At 37.3% G+C, this 19,852-nt stretch overlaps 1 long non-coding RNA gene across 1 annotated transcript; it reads right to left on the reverse strand.

Moving 5' to 3' along the window:
* Positions 1 to 20: 20 nt before the first annotated feature.
* Positions 21 to 179, reverse strand: LOC120779997. The gene is made up of 2 exons (XR_005705783.1): positions 116 to 179; positions 21 to 85 (listed from the first exon to the last, which is right to left on the reverse strand). It is a non-coding gene; the product is annotated as an uncharacterized LOC120779997 (long non-coding RNA).
* Between the last annotated feature and the right edge of the window lie 19,673 nt (positions 180 to 19,852).

Genomic DNA, 19,852 nt, shown 5'->3' on the forward strand with positions numbered 1-19,852 from the left:
TTGTATTCTTCCGATTTTTGTACAGCAAAATCTATTGCCTCTCCTGCTAGATGCAACCGTTTCTCTCCAATGAATAGACGAAGTGCTTCTAGTTTTATGATTATTTCATCAACACATAAACCTTTACTTTGCAATGCAATCTGAGCATAGTTCACTTCCCTTAGCACATCATTATTTTTTTCTCCGTGTACACGTTACGTAACTAGCTTTGTGAAATATATTTTTATATAAATTAACAATCCTACAACTGGGTGTAAATATGTATTTAAGTAGGTATGACTACAAAATAATAGCAAAAATACTTTACTTACCTTGTTTATTTTCTTCGAGAATCTTAATAGTCGGTTTTATACAAAAATTGTTGTTTTTAATATCTAATAATTAACAAACACTTTGCACTAAACTTTCACACGTTCACGTAAAAGAATATTGAAATAAATGCGGTCGGAAACAAAAGAAATTGCCCAATCCACAACACAAGTGACGAGCCTTATATCAAGGGAATCCCTGACTACTGTTGGTTGTGGCGAATTCCACCTAATTCTCTTTTGTAACGGCTAGCATCAATTTGTACATGTCAAACGAAAGTTTACCGCCCAGGAGTTCAGACTGGTTTGCATGCAAAATTTAAGAAATTCTTGAAGCGTGTTAAAAAAAAAGAACTTACATAACAAGTAACATCTCAATAAAATTTAAGAAACATGCAAAGTAATTCAAAATAATCACTTAAATAACTCAATCACTTAAATTACATAATATCTATTAAAGTGCTGCTCATTAAGCTTTAAAATTTATATGTAGCTTAAATGCTAACACAATACCCTAATTACATGAAAGTAACAAAAAAACTGTTACACAACACCCTATTTTCTAGAGCAGCGTTGTCCACGGCCTATGCGCACAATAGCGCACGGACAGTGCCAGACACCTCACACCAACATGTCGCGACAAGTGTCTGTGAAACCACGATTGTGCTTCTGTATTCAACTTCGTAGGCAAGCAAAGCAGAATTTTGCGATCAGTTGACGCTAGAATAACCAACACAAGCATAACGTTCACACAGTCACGTTGGACAACACTGCTGTATATACTGAGATTGACAGTGTGCACATTGTCTTGTTTTTAAATACTCGTATCAATTTATTATGCTCGTGGTACGATATTATAGTTACCTAGATTATTTGATTAGTGGCGGTTATGCTCTCTGCCACACATTTACGATTTTTTATAGGAAGAACTGATTGTCATAGTCGGGCTCGGGTGTCACCCCTAACCGGGGGCGGACCGCCCCTGCCGCCCTCCCCTAGCTACGCCACTGTACGAATCCTTATCCCAGGTTATAAGAACCCTCAAAACTGTAGGATTTCCACTGAAAAAGATAGAATTAGAAAGTCTAAGTACACTGTTTCTGTGACGCCTTTGAGAAGGCATATTGGGCCACTATTTTTGTGCGTACACAAGGCGATTATTAATTAAGATTAGCAAAGACCAAGGTGGTTCCTTTAAAAACGCTCACAAAATTAGTTTCCATGGTGCAGATTCTAAAATTGTTCTAGCCTGGTTGGAAAAACCACCACACGCATGGAAGACGTACATATCTAATCGAACGTCACAAATACTTGACCTAGTGGGATAAGCCACTTGGCGACACGTAGCCAGTGCTGACAATCCTGCCAATTTAGGCAGTTGTTGCTCGCCGCTGCGCCTTGCTACCACCTCCCTTTGGTGGAATGGCCGCCGATGGTTAACAGAAGGTCGCTTTAATCGCATCAACTCAAATACCTCACTCACGCTACTTCAGCCGCGATATCTCATTATTACGAGAATTAAAACCCATTTATTAAAGGAGTTCACTCTTTGTTCTTAACTCATTTTTAGACACGAAAGGTCTGCTTCGAGCAAATGATAGGCTTGCCAACTCAAGCCTAACGTATTACGAACGCCACCCTCTAATTCTACCATAGAAGTTCCATCTTGCCACTTTACTCCTCAGTTATATCCATGTACTTATGTTTCATGCTGAGCATGACCTATTGTAGCATAAAGTCCGCCAAGATTTTTATATTCCCCGTCTTAAGCCCCAAATAAATAAATGTATTTTCGTGTGCAAAATCTGCACTATGCATAAGTAGAAGTTGCAAACACAGATCATGACATCACTTCCAGCGGAACGCTGCAACTTGGCTCAGGCTTTCACAACTACAGGTGTCGATTTTCCTAGGTCTTTTTAGATAAAGACGTCCATGCTAAGGTCCGCACTCTAATGAAAGGCTATCTTTGTCTGTTTTACGACGAAAGCAGTGAACCTACAGCTGTGTACGAATGACAATTTAGGCTTTTTCCGTAGTATTTGCTCGCTTCGTCAAATAAAGTCAATGAACAAGCACAACTATTGACTGACCCTGGGGCATCCCCAAAATGTGTGAGTGCCGGTTGGCACCATGGGCTGCACAAACTAACTAGATGTGCCGATGAAAGATCGGCTCTCTAATATAAGGAGTCAGTCTCTCAGGTGGGGACAAAGTTGATCTTCCTCTTCGCCCTAGGGCTCGAGTCTTGCTGCCAGCCGAACCTTCTACTGCGAATGAGATTGAGGAAGTCCTCAGGTACTGCAATCCAGACGGCGTTGGTGATAGTCAAACGACCCGAATCTCTCGGACGTAGCGCGTTCTGAGGACGGTTAGTCAATCGGCGACTCCGTCTTCAGCATCGACCAATTGTTTGAAGAGGTGCGGGTTGCTCACGACATTGGCGCTGAACTAACGCTTCTGGAGTGTGATGCCGGAGATGTCTGGCTAATTTCCGCGTACATGTCTCACAACGATGAGGTGAAGCCACCTCCCTTACCGTTGAGGAAAATTTTGGCCGTCATCATCTGTTCCGATGCCAAAACGCGACACTCAATCTGGGGTAGCTCGGATACCAATAATAGAGGTGAGTCATTTTTTGATTTTATTGTTAGCGAAAATCTTTGCATCTGTAATAGGGGAAACTCTCCTACTTTTGTGACCTCAGAGAGGGGGAGGTTCTTGACCTCACTCTAGCCTCGCACGAGATACCTAAATGGATCTCAAACTGGAGGGTCCTCGATGATCACTCGTTTTCTGATCACAGGTAATCGGGTTTAGTCTAGTCGGAAAATCGTTTAGAAATCCTAGGAATACAGACTGAGAAGGGTACTGCAGGAGGCTTCGGCAAGCATACTTATCGTAAAAGCAGGTCAGTGGAAATTGCCCTGCATACTATCGTGTCATGGCTTGAGGAAGCCATTAGGGTTAAGGATTTCGCTGTTGGGACCTTCCTTGATATCGAGGGAGCTTTCAACAACGTCCTGCCGGAGGCAATCGTAACTGCTCTTGACGATCTTGGGGTTGAATCGAATTTCAAACATCTCATTCTCAGTCTTCTGTGTGACAGAGTGATCGACCCGGAATGGGGCAAAGGGCGCGCGCGGCAAAATATGAGTAGGGGAAGTTCTTTCTCCTCTTTTATGGATCATTTTCGAAGAATGGTTTTAATCACTAGAAGATATAAGATCCCGGATTCACCTCTGCCGCAAATGGGAGGTAGTCGCCTGCAACCGGCGGATACAGTGAAATATCTAGGGGTAATCCTTGTTAGAAAGCTTTCGTGCAAGCCGAATATGGAAGAGAAAGAAAAAAGTCATCGATTGCCCTATTCTGCTGTAGAGAAGACATTGGCAAGAGGTGGGGCCTCTCACCGAAAGTGGTCCCCTGGCTCTATGACACGATAGTCAAGACCACACTTGCAAAGAAACTCGAGAGCGTTCAACGGGCTGTGCTCATCAGCATTTGTGGTGCACTAAGATCCACTCCAATCAATGCACTTAACGCAATTTTGAACATAATGCCCGTGGACATCGTCGGAAGGTGTATAGCCACGAAGGTGGCTAATAGAATCAGAGAATCTGGGTTCTTAAAGTAACGCGTACACACTTTGACTGCATACCGGATCATCTGGACCATGGAGTCGCCAAGACGAACTCTGGCGGCTCCTTCTCTGCTCATATACCGACGAGGGAGCTATGGGTGGGAAGAAGCCGTTGGAAGAGAGGGGCAGTAACCTTTTTTACGGATGGGTCAAAGCTTAGGGGGAAGGTTGGTGGAGGGGTTTACTGTCGGGGGCTCTCCATCAACTCCAGTTTCAGACTTCCTGATCATTGCAGTGTCTTCCAGGCTGAGGTTGCAGCCATCAAGGTAGCAGCAGATTAGCTGCTCCGGAGTGCGTCTTCCTTTAGAGAAGTAACCATTCACTCAGATAGCAGAGCGGCGATACCAGCCTTGAACTTATTTACAGTGCAATCAGGGTTGGTTGAAGAGTGTCTAACGTCGCTATCATTAGCAGCGAGTGTTTTATCGAGATAGACGTACAGATAGACAGACAATCAAACGGATTTCAACTTTTCTCAGGCAAACCGCCTACGCACTCAAAACAGGTAACGAAGTAGTGAAAGCGGTGCGAACAAAAGAAAAAGATAAATAAGAAAATTTAAAATCAAACAAAAGCAAGTGCACACTTTCAGTTTTTGGCTCTACCTTTTTTCACAATTATAATATATACTAGCTGACCCGGCAGCCGTTGTCCTGCCTGAAATTATGTGCTTTGAAATGAAAAGAAAGCTGAATTTATATTGCGTTGAAAATCATTTGTTTTCGATTTTTCCAAATTTTTTCAATGTAACGAAGCTTGATAATCAAAATTTTTTTGTTTCTGTTTCGATGCGTAAATGTACAGAAAAGATGGTTTTCCAACTCGTGAGGACGCCACGTATATCCGGCCGTGTGAAAAACATAGCATTTCCAAATTTATGCCACACACTTCTAGCGACTATCCTTGTGTCCTATTGATTCTCATTTCAAATCCAATTTTCACTGGAAACGGAATGCGTTGAAACTGATATGGAAAATTGTAGAACTCTTTGAAAACTGAAAAGGTTTGAACTGAAATGGCAAATCGTTGGAGCTCAGAGGAATTCGTAGAGTCAAGCATTCTGCCCCATTCAATAAGATAGCTACGTTATAGCTACGTCCAAATGTATACTTTTAACATAACATAAAAACAATCAGTCGGGTTGCATTACACAGTTTCGGTGCTTGAAGATTGCGAAACATAATAACGACAGATCCAATTTTGAGACGCAAATAATGCGGTGCAATACCAAGCCTCTCCAAAGCACTTAGAAATTCCACTTGATAATTCGCGGCTTCGTCTCATTGTCAAGACGTTCGATCGATTTGTATGAGCGCAAGTCTCCCGGAATTTGACTTTAAATCTTACAGTTTAAGTCAAAAACATCGGTATTTTTGGCAGCTAAAATTGTGAGTGCACTCAAGAAATCGTAGTTACGATAATTTGGCCAATGTCCGAATATTCTTTATGAGTTCATCTTTCATGAATTGATAAACGGCAGATGCAATTGATATTAAACCACCGGAAGTATCAACCAGAATTGACACATTTCCAATTCTTAGCGAATACGATGTAAAATGTTTTCGACAATGTAATTTTTGTTCGTATACCATAATTGAAGCGGAGTTGAAGGTTGATATGTCAAAATGATCTTCCCGAAAAGTGTGCGAACTTCATTTGCACCACATCGAACATATTTTGCCGGCTTGCTTCTAAAAAAAATGTACACACCGTACCATTTACAGTACGCAATGACTCAAATGAAGTTGAAATGCGTTCATTATCCAATAGGAACTGAAGGTCGTTTTTCCGGTGGATTGTGTAAATTCATCGAAATGCATTATTTGAGAACACACTTGGATGTCAATCTACTGGCTGGCCTTCCTTTCTGCGTAATTTTGTTGCTGGCGGTGTTTCCACTGGCTGCACTATATTTTCTGGGTTGAAGTACACTCTTCGGCCATTCTCCAAATTCAGTGCGAGACGCACAACAGTCGGAAAACGTTCATGAATTGCAAAAGTAAATATCCTACAAAGCGCTTTATTGCAGTTCGACCGTATCGTTCAAGACCAATAACCGCCATGTTGCATCCTTTGGTGACTTACTTGCAAACATATTTGATCGATTTTACCAAACTACAATATCAAACATTGACATGAGATTTGAATGTGAATTAGACAACAGTGGCGAATATAGTACGATCCATATGTTGTCAACTTCGATATTCACTACTCTAAGTTGTATGGTCGCCTGATGAGCTACGACGATAGAGTGGATATCCATCATTCCCAGTTTGCGATTCCGAAAGAAAAGAAAGTGGATAGTGTTTCGTGCATTTATTGTTAGACATACAAACCGAAGTGGGATTGTGGTGTCCGCAAGGTCCATGAACCATATTGGTTTTCATCACTTCGTTTAATACTGGATCTTTCTCTGCATCAGGAATTTCCGCAGAAATGATTTCATCAATTTGATCTGGTGGAACCACTATCCACCATCCAAAGAAGAGCATCATAACTGTTGTTTGAAAAGTCGTGCTGTGACAACGTGACGATCGCTTACTGATTGACCCCGGATCCACAATTCCACACATTTGTCATCGCATCCTGGGAGTACTCGTTCATGTGCCTTGGCGTTGATGGCAAAAAGAACACCGACCTATATTAGCGGGACCTCTTCGTGGCTTTGTTTCAATCTGTAATTGATCACTTCGTTTGAAACACACATAAAGTTTTCACTGAATAATTTTCAAAATTTTTTTTTTACAAATCAAAATATTGAAAAACAAAAGAAAAAAGAATTTTATGAAAAAAGTAATTTTTTGGAAATTTCCAATCTTTCGACTTTTTCTTATGAAAAGTTTTTTTTTTATTTCTGAACCTTTCCAGATACACAGCGAACAACTTCTGAAAATTTCATGAAGATTGGTTTCGCCGTTCTCGAGCCTTAGCGTTACTAACAAACAAACATTCATTTTTACTTATGTACATATGTATGTATATACAAAAGAAAACGTTTGTATGGGGAAAAAGAAAAGGACTGTGTTTAGGCGTTTTCCGGCAACTTTCGTATTTTTTTACATAAGAACCTTCTCCTAATAATAACAAATACAACAAAAAAAAAGAATTAGTGAAATCGGTCCAGCCATTCGCGCGTGATGCCGTGACAACGGAAAACGGGTTTCATTTTTATATATGTACTAGCAGACCCGGCCACGCGTTGCTGTGGCTGAGTGATTCAAGAAAGATTTGAAAGACAAAATTTAACACAAATTAACATAACATTTTTATAACATATTTAATAAATACTTTGAATATTTGTATTTGATATATATACTCTAAATGTCCTTAATCGTAATAAATTCACAGTTAATGTTCAATGAAGCGCCAATCCATGAACAATATTTTTTGTCAATCGGTCCTATGTTCATCAATTTTATGATTTTATTTTTACGCCGCGTATAATTGCCCATGAGAAAAACATGGATTTTCCAAGTCTAATCCGCAAATAGACATTGTTTGACCTTGAGATTTATTTATAGTCATCGCGAAAGCTAAACGAATGGGAAACTGTAGTCTTTTAAATGGTATGGGAGAATGGGATGGCATCATCGGAATACGTGGTAACAAAACAATTTCTTCTTTAAACTTTCTTGTCAAAATAGTTGCTTCAAGAACGTTTCCAGTCAATTCGCAAAAACACTATTGTCTGTTGTAGTTAGTTTCTATGTAGTTTGCGGGGTATCTACATAGAAACTAACTACTTACTTTGCCTTTAGTTAGATATCCCTTTGTGTATTAAGTGAAATAAAAGATTTCCGAATTTTAGTGGGAAAAAAAATGTAACAATTTGTATATAGGTATGTATTTCCCTTTGCGGGCGAAACTTCAATATTTTTACAATACAAATTCCAAGATTTTCAAGATATTTACAATTCTTTAGGTTTTTTTTATTACACTGTTCACTATCCACTATTGATGCTCCTGCGTCCTGCACACACACGCGAGTTACGTCAGTAACAACGACGGCAGCTCCAACTCCAAAACCACAGCTAAGGCTTAGCCTCCACAATTAAAAAGCCAATGCACGAAAATACATATAAACAATCAAAAACGAAATATGCCGATTAAGCATAAACAGCAGTTTTAATTATTGTCGCTTATTACTTTGTAGCGACACTTACACTATTTACGTACAGAACGACACTTAAGCAATATGTTTGCATAAGGGTCGTTCACTTTATTATTGTTTATATTACTTTTCGAGCATTGACCAGTAAATTCTGCATATGCAGAATTTGTACACAAACAAATAAACAATAAGTTATCGTATAACAGCTTAGCAGCTGAACAATTTGATTATTATAAATAGCAGTGACATTGACATTTCAAGTTTAGTTCAGAAGAACCCATAAAGTAGAGTGCAGTTAATTATAACAACTTTATGTTTTTATTTAATCTTGGCTCTACACACTTAACTGGCGCAGTCACGGGGTTACTTCTCTCAAGAAAAGTAACTAAAACGAACAAAAGCTAAACTGTTCAAGTGAAATTTAAATAAAATAAAATAAAATTAAATTAAAAGTTAAAATATAACTGGCAGTCGAACGCCAATAAAATAAAATTAAATTAAATTAAAAGTTAAAATATAACTGGCAGTCGAACGCAGTCAAAAAAAAAAAAAAAAAAAAAAAATGGAAACACATAAAACAGAACAAGCAACCACATCGGCAGTGTCAATAGAAGCTGCAGCAAATCAAACTCCATCTGCTGCAACACGTCACTTGCCACATAACAATCCAACTTTTCAATTACACACTATCGGAAGCACTAAAAGAAGCAGCGAGAATCCAGGAGTTCCGAGGAGATAATACATACGACGTCACATCATTTATTAATGAAGTCGAACTTTCATCATCGACTTGTTTGCCGGTACCAACGTGGAGGAGTATTTTTATAAGCGGCACGTCCAAAAAATTCAAGGAGAAGCAGCTAACGCAATTAGAGCCCTCGACAATCCAAGCTGGACAGAAACAAAACAAGAACTCCTGAGGAATTTTGGAGTTCGCGAATCGTATCATCAACTGTACCACAAGGCGCTGAACGTAAGAAATTATAATGTAAGTCAATCTTTTTATTATCTTAAAAATATATTAGATAAATTAAACAATAAATATTATCAAGACCCGGGAAAACCAAAAAGAGTTTTCTCCGGCAATAAACGAGGCAATGATATTAAAAACATTTTTGAGCAGCATGCCAGTGCATCTAGCCAGCATAATACATAGTAGAAGCATAGGAATCTTAGAGAAGCATATTATTGTCTGGAGGAATGTGGTCTGGTACAGAATAAAAATTAGTACAAATAGCAACAACACACAATCAAATAATAGCAATAATTTTAGGGCCAAATCGCAACCCAGTAGATCAAAATAATTATCAAGGCAGGCAAACAATTAACCGGTTTCAAAACCAAAACAATAATTCGAGGCAAGATAATCCCCAAACACAACAACAATTTTCAAGAAATTTAGGAGCATATAGAAATCCAATATACACAAGTAGAAACCAAAATAATGTCGCTCATCTTCAAGAAAATAATACCGATACAGAAGAAACTGGTGAAGTAAATTTTCAATTAACCAGCGAGAACAACAGTTACCGATAGTAAATTTAACAATAGGTAAAAATATAAATAAATGTTTAATCGATACCGGTTCTACGACAAACCTGATCGACGAACATTCGTTAAAAGAATATAAAAGGACTAAATTAGTAAAACCAAACATATATAGTACACTATCAGGACAGACAAAAGTAGACTTTGAAATTATAACAGAAGTACCTCAAGAATTCAATGACCCGAATAAAATGGCTTGGAAGGTAACGTCATTCAGAAATAAAAACTTCAACGGACTAATTGGTCAAAATATACTTAAAGCATTAAATGCAAAAATTAATCTTGAAGAAGATTTTCTTGAAATTAATAACAATAAAATAAAATTCATAAATACGAAAATCCCTACACTGGAACCTTCAACCTTAAATTTGGAAAACGTATCAAAACTCTATAGAGATGATATGAATGAGGAAGAGAAAAAATATATAGATTTGATTTTTGCGAAAATATTCTAATATGTTTTACAGAGAAGGAGAAAAAGTTAACCCACACACATAATATAAAACACCAGATAATAACAAATACGAATAAACCTGTATATTCTAAAATATACAGGTACCCAAAGATACACGAAGAAGAAATTAAAAGGCAGGTGAATGAAATGTTGGAGCAAAACATTATTAAAGAAAGCTTTTCCCCTTACAATTCCCCAATTTGGATAGTCCCCAAAAATCGGATAATTCAGGAAACAAAAATGGCGTATTGTTGTAGATTATAGAAAACTCAACGAAATCACAGTCGATGATAAATTTCCTATTCCTAATATAGAGAATATATTAGACAAATTAGGAAAAGCAAATTACTTTTTCAACAATTGACTTGGCGAAGGGGATTTCACCAAGTATTAATGGATGAAAACGATCAAAAGAAAACTGCCTTTTCTACTTCCTCTTCGGGCATTACGAATTCATCCGTATGCCATTTGGATTGAAGAATTCCTCTTCCACCTTCCAACGTTTGATTAACTCGGTACTTAGGAATATATTAACAAAATATGCGTTGTATATCTCGATGATATACTCATTTTTAGCACTTCCATAGAAGAGCATATGAACAGCATAAAACAAATTTTTTGCAAAATTAATGGAGTTCAATCTTAAAATCCAAATAGACAAATGCAATTTTTTTTGCAAAGAAACTGAATATCTTGGTCATACTTTGACCACAGAAGGAATTAAACCTAATTCAACAAAAGTTGAAGCCATTCAAAAGCTAAAGCTTCCCACACTCAAAACAAATAAAATCATTCTTAGTATAACAGGCTACTATAGAAAATTCATAAAGGATTATGCTAAAGTAGCCCACGGACTTACAAAGCACTTAAAGAAAAATACCACAATTAATATAAAAGATACTCAATATATAGATGCATTCAAAAATTTAAAAAAATGCTCATTAACCCTCCGATTTTGAAATACCCAGACTGGTCTAAAAATTTTAAACTAACAACAGATGCTAGTGATAATGCAATAGGAGCAGTCCTTTCTCAAGAAAATCACCCCATCGCTAACGCTAGTAGAACCTTAAACGACCACGAAAAACATTATGCTGCAATCGAAAAAGAATTGCTTGCTATCGTCTGGTCAGTCAACTATTTCCGACCATATTTATATGGCAAACCATTTGAACTCTTAACAGACCATCAACCACTTGTTTGGTTGCACACAAAGACGAAAGGAAAAGATATTAACCCAAGACTCCAAAGGTGGCTCTTGAAACTTGGCGAATATAACATATGTACATATTAACTACATAAAGGGTAAGGAAAATAAAGTAGCCGATTTTATGAGCCGAATAAATAGTCAATCAGGCAACATATTAAATAACGAAAACGTTGAAGAAGATAACACCACCTATCAAAATTTTACACCACTCAATACAGTAGTTAACAGATTTGCAACTCAAATTATAATTACAAATAATAAAACGCAAGACACGAAAGTAGCAAACGGTAAAATCAAAATATATATAAATTCAAATGATATTGAGACTAATTATATGGCCGATTTGTTTGGGCAACATATAAAGTCGAAAAGGGTAGGAATATATACCGAACTTCCCGATAATTTATACAAGCAGGTTCAATCCAAGTTAGTAGAGTTATTTAACACTGAAATAAAATTTTATAAATGTAGCTTTAACGCGAAAGAAGTTTGCAGTGAAGATGAATTATTTAAACAAATTGCTAAATATCATATTAATGAAACAGGACATGCAGGAATAACAGAAAATTATGAAGGTATCAAACAAAAACTTTACTACAAAAACCTCAAAGTTTTCGTGCAAAAATATATAAATAATTGTGATATTTGCAACAGATCAAAATACAGTAGGAACCCTATTAAAGCAAAATTTAATATCACAGAAACACCATTTGATGTAAATGAAATTTTACATATGGATGTTTACACTATAAAGAAACATAGCTTTATCACATTCATTGATAAGTTTTCGAAACATGCAACAGCCATACATTTAGAAGACAGAAATAGTAACACAATTATAGAAAAACTTAGAATGTACTTTTCAATGAGAAGTAAACCAAAAAAATAATTACTGATAACGAGAGTTCAACTCAATAAATGTCAAAGATTTCCTAAAGTCAGAAGATATTGAAGTACATTTTACGAAACCAAACAACCATACCGGGAATGCAGACGTAGAAATGTTGCACAGCACATTATCCGAAAAATTTAGAACACTTGAAACACAAAATTCTCAATGGTCAACACAAGAAAGGGTATACAAGTGTATCGAGTGGTACAATAAATCCATACATTCCACAATAAAAACAACACCCTTAGACAAAGTAGAGGGAAAGATAGAAAAAACTCTAATTAAAAACAGAATATTAGAAGCAAAAAACAAAATTATAGAAAAAAGAAATGAAAATAGGAAGGAATTCGTACAAAATAATCACGAAGGTTATGTAAAAAATTACATAGCACTTAGGCATAAATATGAGCCTCGTTACAAAAAATTAAAACTAGAAAACATATACCCAAGCAACATTAAAAGAAAAAATAAATTTTCAGGGGCAATGGACATCAACAGGTATATTAATCCTGATGATAATACCACTAGTAATGTCAACATTAATAATCCAACCCATCAACGAAAACCATAATGGATATGTCGAAATAAAATTAACTGATGTACAACTAATTGCGGACTATACAACTATACTACATATTATAGATCTTACTGAAATCGAAAAGACAATAGAAAACCTCCAAGAAAACGTAGAACAACTTAAAATAATAGATAATAAGGAACTTCTCTTATCAGAAATAAAGAAAGCTAGGACTAGACTACATACCCTCCAGATAAACAAAAATAAAAGAGGTCTACTCAACATCGTAGGTTCAGGTCTCAAATGGATAGCTGGTACCACATGGATGATGAGGACAGATCCGAAATAGAAAATCATATAAGTACAATAGATGAGAATAACCACAAGATGATAGAAGCTTTTAATAACAATATACTGATAAATAATAATTTCAACGAAACTATGAGAAAACTAGCTAAAACAATTGAATTGGATAGGCAAAAAATTACAGAAAAATTTAATAGCATAGATCAGTCTAACAATGATATTCTTTCACATTTATTTTATATGGATATTATGTTAAAAATAAAAATTTTAAATGATAATATTGAACATATTCAAAACAATATCATTGCTGCAAATAGCAATATTATGGTCAATAATATACTAACATCAGAAGAAATACAAACTTTAGAAATCGATTTCTATAAATTGCAAAATATTAAATTAGGCGTAGCAAAATTTAAAAGTAATAAAATTTTGTTTTTAATAAAAATACCCAAAACAATTGTAAATGTAAAGAGATATTTTCTATCACCACTTGCAGACAATAATAAGTTTGAAATTAACTTTCAAGAAACAATTGTATATTACAATAATAATACATATGATTACTTCAATAATCCTAATGTAAATAAGCTAAGAAAAACAAATCTTTGTATATTCAACAATAATGTATGTCCAAAAATCAAAAATGTAAAAGCAGAAATAAAAGAACTCGAACTTGGTGTCATTCTTGCAAAAAACATAAATAACACAAAATTAATAAATACTTGTGATGAACGAAATGTAACATTAAATAATAATAATTTAATAATTTTTAGTAATTGTAAAATAGAAATAAATAATGTAATTTTTTCCAACTATGATATAACATTTAAAAATAGCTTCGTTAAATTACCCACATTTATGTACAATAATACAAAATTAACCTTATCATTAGACGAAATAGTCTTGAATGAAATAGACAACATCAAAAATATCAAAGAATTAAAATTCGATAAAAATATTCACTCAACATCAATCATTATAACTTTTGCAATCACGTGTGGTTATTGATAATAATTATCACTGTGCGTGCTATTGTCCACATATACAAAAAATTCTCAATACTTAGAATAAAAATTCGGGGAGAATTTTCAATCAAGGGAAGGAGGAGTTACGTCAGTAACAACGACGGCAGCTCCAACTCCAAAACCACAGCTAAGGCTTAGCCTCCACAATTAAAAAGCCAATGCACGAAAATACATATAAACAATCAAAAACGAAATATGCCGATTAAGCATAAACAGCAGTTTTAATTATTGTCGCTTATTACTTTGTAGCGACACTTACACTATTTACGTACAGAACGACACTTAAGCAATATGTTTGCATAAGGGTCGTTCACTTTATTATTGTTTATATTACTTTTCGAGCATTGACCAGTAAATTCTGCATATGCAGAATTTGTACACAAACAAATAAACAATAAGTTATCGTATAACAGCTTAGCAGCTGAACAATTTGATTATTATAAATAGCAGTGACATTGACATTTCAAGTTTAGTTCAGAAGAACCAATAAAGTAGAGTGCAGTTAATTATAACAACTTTATGTTTTTATTTAATCTTGGCTCTACACACTTAACTCGCGCGACCGGTTGGGGAACCCAAATTTGGACCAGTTCTTTTAAACGCTTGTAAATTGGCGGATCAACGGGGACGAGTTGGTGATCAAAAAAGAAGGGCGAAGTGTTTAGATTACCGGCGTAAAACGAATTGTGTTCCACCCCGATCTAACCAATCCTTTTTGATCGGTTAGGTGGTGAAAACGATAACGTGTGGTGTGTGGGTAGTGTGGTTGGTTTGTTGCGTGGGGTTGCGTGTATGATGATGTAGGTTGTGTGCTGAATGTTGTGTTGTGTGATGAGTGTAAGTTGTGTGATGAATGTTATGTTGTGTGGAGGGGCGAGATGCCATGAAGTCGCATAAACATCCCGGCCCCCCTAGGCGAATTAATTGCCTAGAAGTCGCTGCAGTTTCTGTAGGGTGCTCACTACAGCGCTGGTTACGTTGACGATGATGTGGTGGTGTCTGCGAACGTGCACCTCGGGACTGCGTAGAGCGATGGGCTCGTCGGCGTTGAACGTGATTCCCATGCTGATGGTGCCGCTGTTGACCATGCCACTGCGTGCGTTGACTGAACCGAGCGTCGAGGAAAGCGGTGAAAAAGTGTATGATGCGGTCGGTGGCAGTACTGACACGACCCGTCGGACATGCACTCCAACGTAGCGTGCGTGTCTGCCAAGCATGTCATGCAGTGGCCGTGGGCTCTAGCGATCTGTTGGCGCTGAGCGGGTGTCATCGTCTTGAAACTTGTACACTTCTTAAGGACATGGGGTCGAGGACATAGGCTGCATCGCGGCGGTACATACTCCTCGAACTGCTCCTCGCCCGCTTCCCTCACTGGTTGACCGGATGATTGGCTGGGCGGGCTTGTGCCTTGTTGCCTCCTTGGTGCGGCGATGGGTGCAGCGGTTGCTGCATTTGCATTAGTTGCGGACCTCACCGATTGGGGGTTATTGCGGGTTTCTTCTACGTCCATTTCTAGTGGAATAGGAATATGTATATTAAACATGGTTTTGCTAGTAGTATGAAGTATGCTACTCCTTATGTGTATATGTGTGCTATTTATGTATTGATGTATTTATTTATGTCATTATATGACACTTTTATTTATATGTATTATATATTATTTATATATGGATTTTATTGTTTATTATTAATCGCGTTCATTATGTTTTTGGTTTGTACGTATGGATTGTAAAACGTTATATTTTTAATTAATTATTGTTTGATTTTATGAATGCGTTTGCGTTCGCTTGTTTTCGGTGATCGGTTCTTCGGTATTTGGAAGAAAACACAATTTCACTAGTGGTCGAGTTAGTAGGCCAGTTTGTGTTCGTACATCTACTACTCTTATATGACTATCTCGTCCCCGATGTACCTTTTCAATGCGACCTAGTCGCCATTCGGTTGGGGGAAGGCATTCGTCCTGTATGATGACGCCTTCGCCCGTACTGGGTTCCTTCTGGATCGTTTTCCATCGATATCTCTCATGGAGATCTTTAAGATAGTCCTCCTTCCATCTGTGGCCGAATTCATGATGGAGAATCTTTGTTCTTTCCCATCGATTTAGTGAGTGAGTCTCCTTCTGTCTCAGGTATGGCGAGAAGAGGAGCTCCTCTGAGGAAGTGTCCAGGTGTAAGAGCTGTGAAATCGGAGGGATCTTGCGAGAGTGATGATATAGGTCTTGAACGGCTTCGATACGAGTGAGTAGTGTAGTAAACTCCTCATAATTGAATTTATGATTACCAGCCGTTTTCTTTAAATGGGACTTAAAGCTTTTTACTGCTGATTCCCAAAGTCCACCCATGTGTAGAGAACATGGAGGTATAAACTGCCAATCGATCCCTTGGGGTGCGTATTTTTTAACAATTTCAGGGGATACTTCTTTCATAAAGTTTATGAACTCTTTCTCGGTGGCTCGTTTAGCTCCGATAAAGTTTTTTCCATTGTCGCTCATAATCTTTAATGGAAATCCGCGTCGTCCGACAAAGCGTGCAAATGTTGCGAGGAAAGCCGCAGTTGTCAGATCTGAACAAAGCTCGAGGTGTACTGCCTTTGTCGTAAGACATACAAAAACAGCCACATACCCTTTTTTAAATGAAGAAGACCTTAACATCGAGGCCTTTATCTGGAAAGGTCCAGCAAAATCAACCCCAGTAATAGTAAAAGGTAGAGCATAATTGCAGCGTTCAGGTGGTAAAGCTGCCATGATCTGCGTACGTATTTTATGTTTGTACAAGGTACATTGTTTCCGCATAAAAGTCGTCTTTTTAAGTATTAATCAAGCGATGCTCACCATGTAGTGTAAGCTGGTGACGATATATTAAGAATAAATGAGCAAAAGGGGATTTATCAGGTATAATAATGGGATGTCGTTCGTTATAACTAAGGCTGGAGTTCGCTAATCTTCCATTTGCCCTTATTAATCCCTTAGTGTCATAGAATGGGTTTAGGACGAGAAGTGAGCTTCCCTTTTCGAGAGGTCGCTTTTCAAGCAACTTTGATATCTCTCGACTGAAATAGCGGTTTTGGGTGAATGTGATGAGACTTACTTTGGCATGTTGCAAATCGGAATGCGTTAGTTGTACGCAAGGATCATTTGGTATCCCTTTCATTTTTTGTTTAAGTCTTTGGGTGAATTAGCGCAAGTAAGCGACAACTCTTAGTGCTCTAGGAAATGGAGAAAATCTGTGGAGAATATCATCCTCTTCTGGAGTGATATGAAAATTTTCAATTTTCCGACTTTCCGGCGGTATTATATTACGAGCGGGAGACTTTGGCCAGAATTCTTGTGATTCCGTTAGCTATGTTGGACCATTCTACCAGAGTGTAGTGCTGGTGAGGTGCAATGGTTTGCAACCTCTTGTCCCAAGATCCGCTGGGTTATCTGCACTTGCAACATGTTGCCATTATGCTGGGCCAACTAAGTCCAAGATTTGAGATATTCGGTTAGATACATAGGTCTTCCAGCAATAGAGTGGTTTTTCTAACTACGCTAAAACTATTTCTGAGTCTGACCAAAGATACGTTATGTGATCGGTTAATTTCAGATGGGTTTGAACTATTGAAATTAATTTTGCTAACAGAATAGCACCATTCAGTTCAAGCCGTGGCAGACTGAGTGTCTTCAAAGGTGCAACTTTGGCTTTGGCTACCAAGAGGTGTGCAGATACTTTGTTATCGTACTGTGTGCGTACGTAAACTGTTGCGCAATAAGCCTTTTCAGAGGCATCACAGAAACCGTGTAATTCTGTGTTAATGTTAGGGGTGAAATTTAACCAACGAGGGATTCGAATTTCAGGAATAGTATGCAAATTGTTCGCAAATTTTTGCAAAGTTTTGCCACCGAGGAAAGTATTTGGCGTTTGGTTATGGCGGACATTGCAGGTATTGACTCAATTGTATGTATATGAGAATTGATTTGTAATCGCATTCCATTGAATCCCTAGGGTTTTTGTTGTACCGACCGTTTCAAATTTAAGGAAATCCGTATCCCATAAGTATTCCTTTTTTATGTTTTCATTATTTCGGGATGATTTGATATAATTTTCTTCAAGGGGAATCCCGCTGAATTTAGTGCTTTGATCACTTGAGATAGTAATTCGCACGCTAAGGACAGACTGTGGCTACCTGATAGAATATCATTCACGTATGTTTGTGTTTGTAACACAGAAGTTGCTAAGGGCAAATTTGTTTCACACGTTTTTGCCACTTCATGCAGTGTCCTGATCGCCAAATAGGGTGCGCAATTGATGCCAAAGGTGACGGTTTTAAGTTTGTAGTCGCTGATTGGACTATTACTTGATTTGCGGAAGACTATACGCAGGAAATCTTGGTCATCTTTATGTACTAGAATTTGTCTGTACATTTTCTCTACATCCCCATTAAAAACGTATTTAAACGTACGCCAATTTAATATTAACAGCATGAGATCAGTTTGTAAGGTTGGGCCAGTATATAGTACGTCGTTGAGTGATTTGCCTGAGCTCGTACACTTTGAGGCATTGAAAATCACTCGTACTTTTGTTGTGAGTTTATCAGGTCGTATTACCGCGTGAAGTGGCAGGTAAAAAGATAAATATCTACCTTTAGATACTTTTTCATATGGTACAGCTTCTTCCCTATGATTGAGGTCTAGATATTCGTCCATCACATTATCATATACTGATTTGAGCTCACTTTTCTTTATCCGACTTTTTTCCAAACTTAGAAATTGCTGGACTGCTGATATTCTAGAGTGACCTAGAGCTATCCGAGTTGTTAAGAAGTCTTTCATTTGATGCCATTTTGGCGATTTCTTTCGTGCCACTAGTGATTGCTTCCATCGTAGCAGAGCAGCATCAACCCTACTAGGATAGGGTCCTACGATTCTGTGGAAATCTTTTGTGTTTCTAACACAGATAAACAATTAGTCACTGTCGAGTATAGTTTTTGAAACTCTTGGCTGGTTTCTTGTTGAATTTTTGGTAAATTCATTAAAATTGTTATTTGTTGTCTCCCAATACTCTTTCATTTTCGTATCTTTCGACCAGTGCTTCCCAAGCCAGATTAAAATTTTCGTCATTTAAAGCGAAACGCTTGACGATACTGCCAGCTTCCCCTTTTGTTTTGTATCTGAGATGGTACAGCTTTTGAGCTCGTGAAAGTTTGGAATGGTTAATGTATACGGCAGTGAACATGTCCCGGAAGGACGGCCACTGCTCATAACCTCCGTGAAAAACTTCAGTATCACAAGCTGTCACTTTCAAGAATATACCTGTATCTATTTCATCTTTATGAGTCGTAACTACTGTCGGGGGAGGAGTAGTGGCTCTACATGGCCTTAATAAATTTATTTGGTCCAATATCATTTCCTTCGTAATTTCATATTGTTCGAGGCAGTTTTCATATTTAGCTGACGCCGAAGCTTTTACGTTTTCTGGGAGTTCAGCATCGTCAGTATCTAGTACTGTATCGTATGCTGCCAGAAGGCGTGCCCATATGCTATCTATGCTTTGAATTTTTAAATTTAGAACCGATTCTGTGTTATCATTAATCGGGGAAGCAGTAAATCTTGTGCAGTATCTAACAAAACTGTCACTTTCAGTTATGAACCTTGACACTGAATTATCTTTGGTTCTTTTTTGTTTGACACCCTGCTTTGAGCGTGTAGCTTCTGCAGGTGTGCTTTGTGATTTATCATCATCAGCCATTTTCGGAATTTCTAATAATTGAGGTGTTCTTGGTTTAACCTCTTTTGATTTTTCCGATTGCATTTATAGAATTAAATTGTAAGCTTTGAGCGTGAAAATATTTTGCTTT

This window comes from Bactrocera tryoni, unplaced genomic scaffold, assembly GCF_016617805.1.
Source record: "Bactrocera tryoni isolate S06 unplaced genomic scaffold, CSIRO_BtryS06_freeze2 scaffold_120, whole genome shotgun sequence".
Classification (NCBI taxonomy): Eukaryota; Metazoa; Arthropoda; class Insecta; order Diptera; family Tephritidae; genus Bactrocera; species Bactrocera tryoni.